Genomic DNA, 16,217 nt, shown 5'->3' with positions numbered 1-16,217 from the left:
AATGTTTTATGAAACTTTTCTTGCTGCAACAGAAGTCGCCGAAGGAAATCTATGTTACATGCTAGACACATTGAGTGTACATTGACCGTTATACTCCACTGTGAAGAAATTGTGCTCGAAGGTTGAGGCTCATTTCCCATGGACCATGTCCCCGACAGATACTGAAGACTTTTAACGTGATATTACATTTTACTGTAAGGTTTTTTTAGCTTGATGAAGCACGATGTACACAGTTTAATTGAAGCACTGCATTTTATACGTAAATATAAAAAAGGCATGTTCAATTTAGTATCTTTCCATTTCTAGTAGGGTTACCAACTCTGAAAAAAAAAAACGGCACTCCTCCAAATTCCCTATGTTCTGAGTGTGAAGTATCTCCGTTCGGACCATCCATGGGAAGGAAATGTACTATTGTGAACAAAAGTGCATTAGCACCTGTATTCTGCATGTTCTTAGTACATTCACTAATATGTTTAATAGATACATTGTGTTATAAATAAATAACTGAAATCGGTTTTATCATTTTACTGTATTTACCAGTAACTGCCACTTCTTTAAAATTGTGGAAATAGATGAACAAAAATATATGAATCTTTACGTGATAATTTTGGATTTGGAAAATGAAAACTTTAAACTTATACTTCAACTACAGGAAATTACTTTAAGAAGTCATTTTTCACTTTCAATAAATACATAAAATTCCTTACAAGTAAATTTCAAATTTTCTCTGATACACTCCCTGTTATCTCTTTAAAATTACCTAAACAGATGAAAATATATTAATCGTTGATAGATGGTGAAAGGTGACATTTGGATTTACAGAATGAAGTTACTTTTTAAATCTATACTTCGAACTAAATACAAATTTGAAAAAACCGGTCATAAAGTGGCTGGTAAGAAGTTTGTACCGGTCATCGGCTTTAATTAAAATAACAGCAATATTTCCGGCCAGGCCAGTCAAAAACCGGCCAGTTAGCAACCCTAATTTCTAGTTTTAATTTAACGCTTTGATATGCACAGTGAATGCCTGAGTGTACAAATAGGTATTGTATTTCCTTGTAAAATAAACAGTTCGGCTACGTTATCATTCGTATACATTACCATAGATCAAACAGACTGTTTCTGAAATGAGACTGAAATTTCGCTGCATTCATCGAATGACTATAATTAAAGATATTGTTAAAAAAAAGTCCTCCTGTACTTTTATTTTAATTAAATAATGTAATAATTACAAAACGAGAAGATTGAGATTACAGTCTTACATACTTTGAACAGTTGACTTGTAAATATTAGTGTAACAGTATACATAAATGGAGGGAAAAAGGTCCTGATCACAAGTATGTCATTTAGGAGCTACGACTTCCGAAACGTTGGTTTTGCCAGATTTTTAGGAAATGACACACTTGAAACTATTGCATGTATCAATGTTGATTAATCTGGATCAGGTGGTATCATCATTCCCAATATTGGATAGATTGATTTGTCATTAGCCGAAACACCGGACTATTTCAATTCTTTGTAATTGGTTATTGCTATTGAACTGCTATATCCTAGAATGTAAATAGTCTAATTTTATATAATTTAACTTATAACTCATTCCAATGAAAGGCATTCGTGTGTTATGCCCGAAATGTCGATGACAAAATTAAATTGCATCACAACTACTAGAATACATAAGGTTAGTACAAGTATTAATTTTACAAAGGGTGCATCTTATGATCATAACACTATCTTTTCAAGTATTTTTCAATGGTTAACACGACACCACAAAATAGTTCTACATTAAATATGTCAGAAACCAACAGGGTTTGCCCAAGTGGGCCCAGCCCGAAAAAACCCGCTGGGCTGGACCCACCTGAAAAACCCCACTTTAAAACAAACCTAGGTTTTTGACCTTTTTGTTGGTATATTATTGGTACAACTAAGGTGATCACATTGAAAGTTATTTTTATCAGATTTTGAACTTTCTTTGGGCGAATTAGATGCTTTCACGTTAAGGTAGACAACAACAACATTCAACATAATACCTTTATGAAGTTCTGAATGCACTGAATGAATGAATAAAAAACTCACCTTAGCTTGAGATAATTATAGAAAAAATTAATGTATGGATTATGCTTATAGCTATTTGAAGTAAAATATGCAATTTTATATTTTAGAAAATACTTTCCGTGAATAGTGTGCTCCCTGACTCGGCGCTGCCGAGGGATGTTATCCTTCATACGTTGACGGGTTTAAGGTCATAGGTACCGGTACTAACAGTAAATATGTAAATACATTAGTACAACTATTAGTATTATTTCTTATCTTTGATGGTAACAAAAGTATTCAGTAAAATTTGGTTTTCCAACAACAACAGTTTAGTTAAGTCATTTGTTCTACTCTTCAAATAAGCATTCTCTAGAATCAACACCAGCAAAAGCGTAAAAATTCTTGACAAAAATTAAGAAGCTAAATGCTCGGAGGTAAGAACACTACATAACGCTTACTATTTTAAGTGCTGAATTCACACTTCAGTATTAATGGAAGTTTCGATGTACAGTAAACAACCTGCATTTTCAGGGAAAACCCGTCGTGAAAGAAGTGTTCGGGAAATTCCCGCAATTGAACCCACAAAGCATCGGAAGTGAATACTTCAATAATAAAACTATTTACTTTACGCTGGAAGATATTTAATTTTATTTAAGACATTCTGAAACATCTATCTATTAAAATGCTACAATAGCAATTAAAAGTGCCTGAGCTCCAACTTATAAGTTTAGCTTTCAAATCTTTCATTTACGGTTGTGTGTGATTTCACGTTTAACAGAGTGGTAGAGCGTTCACCTCTGGTGCTAGGGGTCTCGGGTTCAAACCCTGCTCCCGCCAAGTGAACTTTGTGGTGGACAAACATCGTGTGCGTGGGTTTTCTCGGGGTTCTCCCGTTTCCTCCCACTTTCTTCATCCCACCATTTCATTCATCTCTCATCATCACCGTCTCCTTTAGCCTAACCGGCATAACCGTTGGACGTAAAACTCAAAAATTTCATTTCATTTTTTCATTTTTGCTATACAACGCAGGTGGTGGCGCTGCGCGGCAGTGACCGTAGTGAAGTGTGTTGAACGCAGGTTGGCAAAGCACACTGCTCTAAAGGTGATATTTTCCAAGTTAGAACAACGTTCATGGATAAAGATCGAAGTGGCCCGCGGTAAAAACGCCACGGAATGTCACTCCGGACTACGTGAAGCATGCGGGTATGACGCACTGCCGAATCGAACATCTTCGTCCTGCACTCCGCAGGAAACGACCCAACTTCATTAGGGATCCACCCATTGTTTCGCATGACAACGCACGCTGTCACAACACAGGTGTGAGGGACCTGTTTGCAGGATGGGGTTGGGAGGTTCTAGAGCACCCACCCTATTCACCGGACACGAGTCCATGTGACTTTCATCTGTTCTCTTTGATGAAAGAACCACTGCGGGGGATGCGTTTCCGCAGGAGAGATGCCATACTTCGAGCTATAGGGCGCTCTCTTTCAGACATCAACAAAGAGGGCACCGCTGCTGGTATCCTGCGACTTCCCCACATCTGGCAACGAGTGCAACATGCTGCAGGGGATTACATTGAAGGCCTGTAGAAGTTTCATGATTGTCCAATATAGGGTGCGTGAATGATTTGTCTGTTGCCACTTTTTTTCTTTCCAGCCCATATACATTCTTCAAAACAAACACTATAATACTTCAATTCCATTCCATTTAGCACGTAAGAAATTTTTCCTTTTCTTCTTTCCTAAGAATCTCAACTGCCTGCTCCCTTTCGGGATCTCTCTTAAACCATCTGAATATGTTCCTCTTATTTCTCCTAGGACACCCTTGAACATGGCTACTACTAGCTTTATATTTGTCTAACAAAACTTTCTGCTCAAAATTCACGTTCGTATCTTGTCCAACAGCTGATTCTGAATGAATCACTCATCGACATGACTTAGCTTCCTCACTCTTGCACTTCTCAACTATCAGTGCAAATTAATTCAGTTTCTTCTCTTGTTTCACTTAATTGAGTCTAATATTATAGAAGATAATGCGTCTGGATATAAACAGAAGACGTGAACAGTTGAAATCATGCAAAGTGAAAATTTTATTTTAACAGAATTCAAGTAGAAAATAAAATTTAGGCATAAAGAAATGTTTAGGTGAAACATATAGAACTTTTTCCTAGTAAAAACACAGGATGGCATTTTTTGTGAAAAAGACAAATAATGACTCGGCGATTGCTGGTCTGCTGCATTTAATGGCTGACCAGGGTTTGAAAAAACCCGGGTTTTTTTAAAAAGCCCAACCCACCTAGGCCCATGTGGGGTTTTTTCGGGTATTTTCGGGTTTAATTGGGTTTTTTCGAAATATTTCAATGTTTTGGGGTAAAAGTGTTAAAATGTGATTTATATTTCAAGATTATCATTGTCACAACTTGTCACAATTATCACAACAATTTTCTATTCACTGCAGTTTTGAAAAAACGGCCGCCATTTTGAAATTTTACGTTGGATCGCTGCCAAAGTATATACAGCTAATTTAGAGTGTCTCGTGCTTCTACTCTGAACATGTCAACTTAAGACCAAAAATTGCACTTTGTAGCGTGGATATCCGCTATTTTGAAAAAAGAATGTCCGCCATTTTGAAATTTTACTTTGGTATGCCGCCAAAATGTATACAGGAAATTTAGTGTATATCGTGCTTGTACCATGAAAATTTACACTTAAAAGACCGAAAATGATACCCTGTAGTATGTGTGGTACAGACAGACGAAAGAACAAGTGTAGATCGAATCATCCCAGAAGCCTCAGTGACGTTCGCCAAATATGAACACAAAATATATTAATTTAAAACAAAGATATATAATTCGCGTTTTATAAAATAAATGTTTCAAAATGTCTTATACGACATAAATATTTTCCAGTGTAAAATAAATAGTTTTATTGTAGGAGTAATGGGCGGCGATTAGGGGGGGCAAAGGGGCAGTTGCCCCCCACGTTTTGAAATTACCCATTAACGTATATAGTTTCATTTGGAAATACAGTGAAACCTGTCTTTAGCGGAATCGAGCGGGACTTACAAAAATTTCCGTTAAAGTCAGGTTTCCGCTTAGTGGAGGTAGACCTTTCCTTTTTTTTAAAAAAAAATACATGCTTATAAAGGGGGCATACTGAGAAAATATATTGCTGTACGTACATTGTTCGATTACAGTACTTCTTTCTTCTACGAATAAATACACAAAACAATTAAAATGAATACAAAATATACTATGCACACGTTTTCTTTATTTTTCTAATAGCAAAGCAGGGTTTTCTGTGTACATTGCTGCTTGGCTGCTTGACTTTCCACATACACTTTAGCCTGAGAAATTATACTAAGTGAATCAGAATCATTTTTCCTTGAGGGCCTTCACTACAGCGAAATTAAACTACCGCTAATTTTAGAGTTTTTCTGTAATATCTTCAAAACAAATAAAAATATTCGAAAAGCAGAAACGTAGTGAACTAGACAACCATTTTGCATGTTATACCGTTATCACAACTCATCTATCTGCTTTCGATTTGCAAGTGTAGATAGATTTAGCATTCTTTGCGGGTTCTGTAAATAGCGGCATACCAAAAGCAGATAGGTGAATTGTAGTAATGATATCACATGCAAAATCGTATTGTCTAGTTCACTACGTTTCTGCTTTTCGAATATTTGTATTTGTTTTGAAGATATTACAGAAAAACTCTAAAATTAGCGGTAGTTTAATTTCGCTGTAGTGAAGGCCCTTAAGGCAAATTTTTGCAGTTCCTTTAAACTTCTGAGAGCATCTTGATATGTATTTATTCTACACTCTTCTTCGAACTCGGTATCGTATTTCTCTTCTTCCTCTATCTCGTTTTCTTTTTTCCGACATTCCGTATGATTCTTGATTAAGTTGCGGGAATTAAGGACAGTTTGTGGGTGTGAATGTGAGTAATGGTTGGGGAAGGTCAACACTGTCCACAAATATTTAACAAAAGAACGAACATTTTATCGCAGACAGTGTAATGTATATGTCTCACAAAATGTCTAAACATCTTCTAAACGCTGTAGTCCGGAACTCAGAATTTTCCGTTAAATGTTTATTTTTCTTTCCGTTGTCCGCGTAACACAGTTTCCGCTTAATGAAGGGACTTTTTACACGTTTTGTTCTCCAAAATTCATGGGACCGTGAAATATTTCCGTTTAAGACAGTTTTCCGTTTAATAAAGGGTCCGTTGAAGACAGGTTTTACTGTATAAAGTTTTGTATGTATTATTGGTTCATAGAATAAAAATGGTGCTATAAAATATTTGTCGTTCCATGAGTACGTATTGGTTGTCTTCCCGTGGAATTAAGAAAGCTACACGAATTACGTTTGAATTGCCATTAAAAATGGCCCAAAAATTAGCCTATTGGAGCGCCACAATTCGAGCGTACTTTCATTTCTTCTTGCAAGGGCTCGATATGTTAGTCAGCAGCTCTGGAAGTAATTGAGATAACATTTCGCAAGAAAAGAAGTCCTTCACAAGTTATTCTTTAATTGCACAAAAATCGACAGTTCCTAAAATGTATTTTCTTCTTTCTAATAATATGGAATATTCTGATTTGATTTTTTTCAGTTTAACATCCAGTTCAGCAGCGAAGTTATATGAGACGTGGACTTAATGATCAAAGTGGAGTCCGAACCGCGTGAGCCCCCCCCCTTCGGGAATCGAGCCCGGGTCTCCCACGTCAAAGGCGTGTACACTAACCGCTTAGCCACGAAGGAGCTCAGTAAGGAATATTAATTTTGCAGTGTAATATACGAGTTTAGGGGTGTACATATACAGTTTTGTATATACAGATGAAAGTTAGTAAATTCAGCATAATTCTAGCTTTTAGGATTATTTTGTAAAACTGAAATATGGAGTGACTAAGTATTGCTGAGTTTTGATATATTCCAAGAAAGTGAATACTATACTTAATGGCAGCGAACATGTTTCGGGAACCTGCTAAAGTATTTCTTTAAATGTCGTAGCATATACTTGTAGTGTTCACTGTCATTCTAAGAGTAATAACACATATAATAGCATGCGTGGAATTAAAAATATAAGTTGTTCATTAATTTCCAGTTTCAATATAACTTTTGCAAAACAAGCCTCATTATTCATTACTATGATTATTTGAGTAATATTATCCTTTTTGTTTATTTGTTTTGCAAATTTGTTATTAAATAGGATCCTAATCTGATCACACAATTTTCCAGACAGATATTCATGAGCAAGGAATAAAATCTTTCTTACACCTTCGTTGTTTAAGAGTACAAAGGGCTAGTATCTACTTGCGTTGCTCTTGTCAATTTACTTAATAAAATATGAAACAAGATATACGGTATTTTAACTGAAAAGACAGTATCCTAATAGTTATACAACCTTTCGTCAAACAAAGTGTTACAAGCAACCAAGAATACTAACATTGATATCAAATATTCAGATCATGTCTTACCCCCCCCCCTTACTTTTAATGTCCAACTGCCGCCAGTAGTTGGAGTTCACTTCCGATACTTTGTGCGTTAAATTATGGGAATTTCCCGAGCACTTGTTGCAAAAGGCTCTTTCCAGAAAATTAATTTAAAACAATTAACACAATCATAATTCATATTTTATAAAGTAAATGTCTTAAATGAAATTCAATATCTTCCAGCGTAAAATAAGTAGTGTTATTGTTGAATTATTCACTTGCGACGCTTTGTGCGTTGAATTGCTGGAATTTACCGAGCACTTCTTTCGCGACGTTTTTTTTTTTTTTTTTTCTTCGAAAATGCAGCTTTTACTTAGTGTACATCGAAACTTCCACTAGTAAGGAAGTTTGAATTCAGCATTTGAAATAGTAAGATTTACGTAATCTTCGAAACTCCGAGCATTAAGCTTTTTAAATTTGCCAAGAATTTTTACGCTATTGCTGGTGTTGATTCTGCAGAATGCTTATTTGAAGAGTAGCAACAAATAACTGAACTAAACTGTTGTTGTTGGAAAACCAAATTTTACTGAAGAATACTTGTGTTACCATCAAAGGTACTAAAACAATAATACTAATAGTTTTATTAATGCGCTACATATTTACTGGTAGTACCGGCACCTATGGCCTTAAACCCGATGAGGGATAACGTCCCTCGGCGTCACCGAGTCAGTATTTTCTAAAATATAAAATTGCAGATCTTACTTCAAAAAGGCTATAAGCATAATCTATACTTTAATTTGTTCTATAATTACCTCAAGCTAAGATTTTTTTAAAATTATTTTTTTAAATTCATTCAGTGCATTCAAAAGTTTATAAAAGTATTATGTTGTTGTACACCTTAACGTGAAAGCATCTAATTCGCCCAGGAAAGTTCAAAATCTAATAAAAATAACTTTCAATGTAATTACCTAAGTTGTACCAACAATATACTAATAAAAAGCTCAAAAACCCAGGTGGGTTTTTTCGGGCTGGGCCCACTTGGGCAAACCCTGTGGCTGGCACACAAGGAAATACAGAGACATGCGTATCGCTAGGTGAAACAGCAAAAGTAGGAAAATAAGGAAATAAAGAAATGTACAACAATCAATAACGAGGAAGGAACTCTGCTATAGCACTGAGTTTAATAAACACCAAAAGAATTACACATTGGGGTTTAAAATTTAGCTTAAGGCAACATCAGTATGACTTTTAAAAAAATAATTTACGAATAAAAGCGATAAAAGCCATAACGTTGCGGGTCATATTTCACATTATACAACACTAGCATATATTACCCGCTTGGCTGGGTTGAAATGCACAACTCCGTATCTCATGTGTTTAGTATCCGTGAAATATGCTGTTTTCTTTTTTAATGGCATCGGAAAGATCATTGATCATCTCGGCGACCCCGAAAACCAAGGATTCGACACTAATATTAGTCATTTTTGATCATTTTTAAATGTTGATCCTCCTCCCCCTCCCCAACGATCAGGGCTGAACCTGGATTGAAACAGCATCAGAAGTGTCACTGTTTCTCTCATCGACCCCCAAAACTATGGATTCAACACTAATATCGATAATTTTTGATCATTTTTACATTTCTCTCCCCCTCCCCTACGTTGCATCGTCAAAGTGAATAACCTAATGTAATCGCTGCCCCTGATATCATGTATGTTGAAAATTTGATTGAGATGGTTGGGTGGTTCAAGAGTGATGAAGTCACGAAGGCAGTCATTTTTATTTTAATTTCTTTTTTACATATATACCTCTCTCCTCCCCCCTCCCCTAGATCAAAGTGAAACGACAAAAAAAAAAAAAAAAAAAAACACCCACATATACGTTGAAAATTTGATCGAGATGGGTTGGGTGGTTCAAAAGTTATTAGGTTTTATTAGTTTTTATTTTCATACATCCCCCTTCCCTAGGATCTAACGTTAAAGTGAAATTACAAAAATGTATCCACATCGGAACCTCATGTTTCTTGAAAATTTGATTAAGATCGGTCGGATAGCTCAAGAGTCATTAACTTACAAAAATAGTCACTTTCAGTCTTTCTTAAAAAATACAAATTGATTTTTATATCTCCCCCCCTCCTACTGCTCCGTCAAATTTAAATCATAAAAACGATCCATCAAAGTGAATAGCCTAAAACCAGCCCAGCCTCGAACCTCATCCATATTACAAATTTGATCAAGATCGGTCGAGTGGTTCACGAGTTATTAAGTTTTACTTATTTTTATACCCCCTCCCCCAACCCTAAGTTCAACCATCAAAGTGAATAGCCTAAAACCAGCCCAGCCTCAAACCTCATCCATGTTACAAATTTGATCGAGATCGGTCGGGCGGTTCAGGAGATTTAGAGTCACATACCTAGTGATTTTCAATTTTATATATATAGATAAGTAAGCTCAAAACCATATTAGAAGACGTAAAAGAAAGTTCGGTGTCGTAGCATAAACCAAAAGCCGAAGATTATCTCCAGCAAGGTCCAAATTAAATTAGTGGAAGAAAACAGAGGTACAAAGTACGCCACGTTTCTTATGTATGGTACCAATTGATAGAAATCAACTAGCTGAGTTGTTTGGATCTACCACTATTTCACGGTTCTTCATTACATCAACCTCATATCTGGAAGGTTTTCAATAATTTAACAACACATCTTAATAAGACAGTAGAGAGAAAAAGTGAAAGAACTGACGTTTTAAGGCGTACTGTGAAATAAGGCACAGGCGTGTATAGAGAGAAGTTCCAATTACGCAAAACGGGAAAAACGCGTGAAACACAAACCAGATTAGACAAAATAGGGATTTCAACGTGACCGTATTATTTTCTGTTTATGTATTTGAATATTAATTTTTAATAATAAGCAGTGTTGGGAAAAAACATGGTTTTATTGAAAAAACAAAAAAAAAAAAAAAAACAGTTTTTTTTGGTTTAAATAATTTACTATGGACAGAAATTAGTTTGTTTTGCCTTGGTGTTATTATGCAACAAGGTTATGCTGGAAGGGATCACACAAGCTTAAAGCAGAATCCAAACCGTTTCTCGGTTTACATCCAAGAGAAATTGTCCATTTTGACACGAAACCGGGACTAATTGGTGACAAATGTGATTGCCGACTCACTCACAAAGGACTCCTGATAAAAATACGTTGTGCTGATCTTTACATAGGCCTAGTTGTTAATATAATTGTCAAGAGTCATTTCAGAAGGACAAAATGATAAACAGTTACGCAAGTAAAAACATTATACTTAATTATATATAAATCGGGAAACTCCCGCCTTAGCCATTAGGAAAATCCTGTTATTACTTTAAATGTATTTGTATGTAAAATTTTAAGGTCAACGTATCATAATCACTACGCTAAAACTGAGATATTAAATATGTAGATATCATTCAATAAAATTAAAACAAAGTCGAATCCAAGCTGATGTTGGAATCTACGTACGCAGTTGATACATTTTACCAATTTCTATCAATATATTTAAGCAACCTTGGCTTCTTTATAAAACAACAGGCATTCAGGCAAGCAGAAATATATAATTTGGTTTGGTTTCGTATGTTTAGGCTTAACATTCTTATGAAATACCAAGTTAACACGGAGAAGACTTTCGCTTAAAGGGATACCTCGAATCGCTACTTGGTTTACACTTGAAAGATGGTTTGTGGTTCGACCGAGAATTGAACACGGGACCTCTTGATTAAAAGGTGAAAAGTAGATAAACGGAATTCAGATGATGTGATATGTGGAGAAGTCACCATGAGGTTCACACGATTTAAAGCATTTTTCTTTTTTTGAGTTTTGAGTTAAAAAAAAAAAAAAAAAAAAAAAAAGCTGGTTTAAAACAGCCAACCCTGATAATAAGTAAAATCAAATATTTACCAGAGTGTCTTCCTTTTATTTCTTTCAGTAACTCTCGGCTTACCTTTTGCGAAAGACGAATATTTGCCGAAAAATGACATTTCAGCTACAGAATAGTAATCGAGGTATAAAAAAATAGGAATGGATTTTCCAAAAGATACATTAGGATTTATTAATTTACACATATACAAATATCTATACACTTATTTCATGTAAAGTAACCCATCTTGAGTCCTGTAACTGCTGAAGAATAATTAGGACATAGGCTTACAATGCCAACAATCTTTTTGTGTAAAAAAAAATAAAAACTGATTTATTTTGTGTTCAAGTCATATTTTCAGAGAAAGACGGTAAAAATCAAAGAAAGCTAATGTATGAAGCTGTTTTTCCACTTTCCCATCCTTTACTGTACATATTAACAACTGGTCGACTTATATATTATGGTTGATATAGGTCCTGTATTAAATTTGCGTCGCAATGCGATAAAGCCTCCTATTCTAACAAAAACTTTACTTTTACTATATATCTTTACACAGTTTACTTTTGTGACAGACCGGGAAAAACTGAGGCCGAGAAAGAATGGAGAAGACAATCAGCAACAGTTAAGGCTTCCCAAAGCATTAATCGCAGCTAGTTATTTGACTACAGTGGTTTACATATGAGGCATGCTATCTCAAATCAACCAAAGTAAAAGTATTTTAAAAATTCATGGTCTCAAATTTTGATATTTTTTTTTTTTTTTGTATCCTACTACTTTGCTTTTAATTCTATCGCCTGCAGAAGTTGTTGGAGTTCAATCGAGCAGACGCTTTTATAGCATTCGTTTTTAGTGGCCACCTAGCACCAGTTGGTTCGTTTTATCGACCAGTTTTTATGCCATACCTTCATTGTATTTATACTTAGACCTCCAGAAGTCAATCTGTATATGGTAATGGAGGTCCTTATTTAGTACATGCCCTGCTAAAACAAATAAAGCTTAAAGCTGACATGAAAATGTAAGAACCATCTGCTCTGCCAATTGTCCTTTATAAACGTCTTTTTCATGCGAAATATTGAATTTTACCTGTAAATTTTTCAACACTTTGGCTTAAATTTAGAGTTACCCCTCCAGTTTCAAACCTACAATAAAGCAATTAAAACATTAAACATTGTTAGGTTAGGTTAGTTTAGAATAGGTTAGATTAGTTTAGGTTAGGTTTGGTTACTTTAAGTTAGGTTAGGTTAGGTGGTAAGACTTAAGTCAGACTAGAACAGTGACTAGACCCGGTTCTCATAGAAGCTTCAATTAGGTTATCACTTAAATTCAGTAATCCGTGGTTCTCATAAAAAATTAATAGATTCTCTACGTTATTCTTATATAATTCTATAAAACGCAATGCGGAAATATCTTATTCAACACACCATTCCCGTCCTATACGACTACCATGCTGCTGAATCACCGAAACCTTCCGCGTGTTGCAAATAGTACTCACTTCTACATAACTTTTCTTATATTAAGTATATATTTTCTGCCAAATTTACACCTAAACATCACACAGGAACCCCAAACCATTATTTCTTACCTGATTTCTCCTGTAAATTTTCCTAATTTTTATAAAAAAACGGAGGGGCAACTCTAAACTTAACCCAAATGTGGTGCATCGAAAGTAAACCAGCACTTTGCTATGTTTGTGTATGACATAGGAAATAAGTTTCATGATAGAAACCAATTTCCAGCTGCAACCTTAATGTACGTATTCAGAATTAACAATAATACGAATTTATGTAATACCTATTAACGGTATGACACTACTTAGGTTAATTTACCCAATGTTGTACACAGAATGCAGCTCTAATACTTTGTCTGGGGGTACAGTGCTGGTGGAAATTAATATCTTACGCACGGGCGGCGGTAATTTCGTCACCGGAAACTTCGTCACCGGAAAGTTCGTCACGGTAATTTCGTCACCGGTAATTTCGTCACCAAAATATTGCCATATAGGTAATTTCGTCACCGAAAATTTTGTCACGATAATTTCATCACGGGTTTCTTTTAGAGCATAATACAAGTACAAAGAATGAACTCGAAAAAGTTTTTGAAGTTGTTTTCTTTAATCTTCAACTGAACAAAACTATGCAGCATAATCAAAATAGATTATTATTATTATTAAATAAAGAGTTACATATTTTAGATATCGTATTTGAGACAAGAGATAAAAGTTTCCAGTATTTCTATCACAGAAATATTATCATATAGGAAATTTTGTAACGGTTATTTTTTCACCTTTCTTGAACTAAATAGAGGCAAACAAATGACCAAAACAGTTCACGTTATCTTAATCAAACTTGGGAAAGAATTCAGTTCGTGTTGAACTCTACAAAATTGAAGTTTCGGGTACTCGACGCAGGTGCAAGCACCAGTAGAAGAAAATAATGCCAGCTTCAGCAAATGTTGAAAGCTCAGGCAACATGGGAACTAATGGGTTTATATATCACTATTTACAAATATTAAGTTTCGCCAATATCAAAATTTTAGAACAGAAAATAGCAAACAAATATAGGAAGATATGTCAATCCGTTCATTTTCCCGCAAACTGGACGAAAATTTGCATCGTATTTGTACCATTCTCTGAGCCCAAACTCTTGGACCTTCCTCCACGTTAACTGTCACGTGAAACAAGTGATCGTTTTTAGGAGCTATTGAAAGAAGAATACTATATTTCAACTCTGAGTAAACATTGGCAAATTGTTATTGCATATATGTGGAGAAAACACATTTATTTACAGGAAGATAAACGTATAAATATGTCTGGAAGTTTCCTTTAAATAGCCTTATGGAGCTATTGAGAACTGAAACTTTTCAATGGCTCCTTAAAAAAACTATATGTTACGGTATTTGAGCAGTACGGTACGCCCTAATACAGAGCAAGACATAAAATTCATATGAAGAACTGTTTCGTGAGGTGGTACATCAGTGAAGTGAATTTAGTGAATATCCGGACCCTGTAACTGTGGTTATTGGATTTCGAGATAGCGAAAATGCAGGCTGTAAAAGCAACTTTTGGAAATTCAACTCGTGTACATCGTTGCTTTTTTTCATCTGACTCAGTCAACATGAAAGAAGGTCGAAAAGCGTAGGCTCACAGAACGGTAGAAGAGCAATGAAAATTTTCGTCTATTTTGCGAGAAAATGAACTGATTGGCATTTCTTCCCATAGCACATGTGCATCGATTAATACAAGAGTCTTTGGAGGAAGAGCGGGAACTTCTGGACTGTTCTTATAGTACTTACGTGTTCGGCACATATCGCCGTGTTAAAGCTCGATCTGGAAATATTCGTTTACACAATGTGCCCCTCTATATCCTCCAGACACCTGGAATGTTCACTAAGCCACCTTAGGACAAATAATATTTGTGAATCATGGAACCAGAAGTTTCATCAACTGGTAGGAATATCCCACCCAACTATTTGGAGGTTTATTCGTGGAATTCAACAAGATGAAGCAACGGTTTCAACTATGCTTCATCAAGATGCTGTGGGCCAACCAAAAAAAAAAAAAAAAGTTTCAGACTTTGCAGAAACGGCTCCAGTCTTTGTGTTTAGCGTACAACGCTGGAACTAAAAGTTTGACATATTTTTTGCTTGGTGTTTCATTTAATGTGATGCACAGTAGAAAATGAACATGTAAAACGCTTATGGTATTATAACGACTTACATGTTCTTCACTATTTTCTGTTTGGAAATTTTGATATTGGTAAAACATAAAATGTGTAAATAGTAATATACAAACTCATTAGGGGCCATTTTGCCTGTGCTTTTAACATTTACTGAAGCTGGCATTATGATCTTCTACTGGTGTTTGTTCTTGCGTCGAGTATCCGAAACTTCGATTTTGCAGAGTACAATACCAACTGAATTGCTTTCCAAGTTTGATTAAGATCAGGTAAGCTTTTTGGTCACTTAGTTTGTCTCTACTTAGTTTAAGAAATATGAAAAGATAACCGTGACAAACTTTCCATGCTAATTAATATTTCTGTGATAGAATTATTGAAAATTTTCTCTCTTATCTCAGACATAATACTTAAAATAATATGTAACTATTGTAACTATTTATTTAATAATCTAAGCAATTTCAAAAACTTTTTCGAGTTTATTCATTGTGTCATGTTCTATAAGACACTGGGCATTTTCGGTTACAAAATTACCGGTGGCGAATTTACTACGTCAAAATTTTCGGTGACGAAATTTCCGGTGACGAAATTACCTAAGTTCCTTACGCACATCCCTTATATGTGCACTCACTCATTTTAATAAAATGGCAATTTATTGGACGACGGCATAGTGTTTCCACAGAAAAAAATGTAAATTTAAAATTGTATATCTCTACTCTTGGCCCAATACTGTAAATCTGTGCTGAGTAGTCGCTCGCCACTTCATGGATAACCTATAATTTATGACCATTATATTATATACTTTGGGGCCTATGTTTAGAAGGGGTCCAGCTCTTTTCTCTAAAAAATATTTGTTACAATTTTGGTAATTTCTGTTCACATTCGGTTAGTTTAGGGTATTGTTGGTTAGTTTAAAATAGGTTAGGCTAGTTTAGATTACGTTAGGTTAGTTTAGTTTATGTTATATTGGTATAGGAGTCCCGCATAATTTTCCAAAAAATGATAGAATTTCGCTTATTTCTACTAATATTACTAAGTACTTGCACCTCTAATTTCTCCGGTAAATTTTGTTTTTTACGTGCTTCTGAACCCCTTGTACTAAACATACCCCTACTTTGGTTGAATACTGAATTTTATCTTGTAGGATTAGCAGTATATTTTCTATAGTGTAATGACCCTTGCATATTGTTCTCTGTGCAGT

The 16,217-nt window shown here is 35.1% G+C and overlaps 1 protein-coding gene across 9 annotated transcripts in view; it reads right to left on the bottom strand.

Moving 5' to 3' along the window:
• Positions 1–16,217, bottom strand: part of LOC145685432 (uncharacterized) — a 124,944-nt gene that overhangs the window by 52,599 nt on the left and 56,128 nt on the right. The window lies entirely within an intron of this gene.

The sequence above is a fragment of the Thermobia domestica genome, chromosome 1 (genome assembly GCF_964235325.1).
Source record: "Thermobia domestica chromosome 1, izTheDome1.hap1.1, whole genome shotgun sequence".
NCBI classification, from domain to species: domain Eukaryota; kingdom Metazoa; phylum Arthropoda; class Insecta; order Zygentoma; family Lepismatidae; genus Thermobia; species Thermobia domestica.
The sequence above is the reverse complement of the archived record's forward strand: the minus strand, read 5'-3'. Positions and strand labels throughout refer to the sequence as shown.